Source organism: Aptenodytes forsteri, unplaced genomic scaffold (assembly GCF_000699145.1).
Source record: "Aptenodytes forsteri isolate BGI_AS27 unplaced genomic scaffold, ASM69914v1 Scaffold268, whole genome shotgun sequence".
In the NCBI taxonomy this organism is placed as follows: Eukaryota; Metazoa; Chordata; class Aves; order Sphenisciformes; family Spheniscidae; genus Aptenodytes; species Aptenodytes forsteri.
In genome coordinates this window covers 1-978 of record NW_008794233.1, presented here as the reverse complement: position 1 = coordinate 978, position 978 = coordinate 1, and positions in this window count along the sequence as shown.

Genomic DNA, 978 nt, shown 5'->3' with positions numbered 1-978 from the left:
CGGACCGTGGTCCGTGGGGACAGGACACTGGTCCATGGGGACAGGACACCGGGGTCCATGGGGATGGGACACCGGGGTCCCCGGGGGCAGGACATGGGAGTCCATGGGGACAGGGTGGGGACAGGACACCGGGGTCCCCGGGGGCAGGACACGGGGGTCCATGGGGACAGGACGGGGCCAAGACAGTGGGGTCCCCAAGGGCAGGATGGGGGCAGGACGTTGGGGTCCCTGGGGGCAGGATGGGGACAGGACGCTGGGGCCCATGGGGACAGGGTGGGGACAGGACATTGGTCCATGGGGACAGGACACCGGGGTCCGTGGGGATGGGACACTGGGGTCCCCGGGGGCAGGACATGGGGGTCTGTGGGGACAGGACGGGGACAAGACAGTGGGGTCCCCAAGGGCAGGATAGGGGCAGCACATCGGGGTCCGTGGGGACAGGGTGGGGACGACGCCGGGGTCCATGGGGAGGGGACGCCGGGGTCCCCGGGGGCAGGACACGGGGGTCTGTGGGGACAGGGTGGGGACAGGACACCGGGGTCCCCAGGGACAGGGTGGGGACAGGACACTGGTCCGTGGGGACAGGGCACAGGTTCATGGGGGCAGGACTGGGGCAGGACACGGTGTCCTCGGGACAGCGTGGGAGCAGGACACCAGGGTCACCGGGGGCAGGGGGTGGGGTCCCCGGGGACGGGATGGGGCCAGGACATTGGGGTCACCAAGGGTGGGCCGCTGGGGTCCCTGGGGCCATTGGGGTCCCCAGGGGCAGGGTATGGGGGGTTGGGGCAGGGCACCAGGGTCCCCCGGGACAGGACATGGGGGTCCCCAAGGGCAGGACACTGGGGGTGCCGGCTGTGGGAGACACCAGGGTCCCCAAGAGCAGGGACAGGACGTGGGGGGGTCCCAGCTGTGGGGCAGGGGCCAGCACCCCCCTGGGTGCTCCGGGTGCAGGGTCCGGCAGAGCTGGGGCAGTGCCTC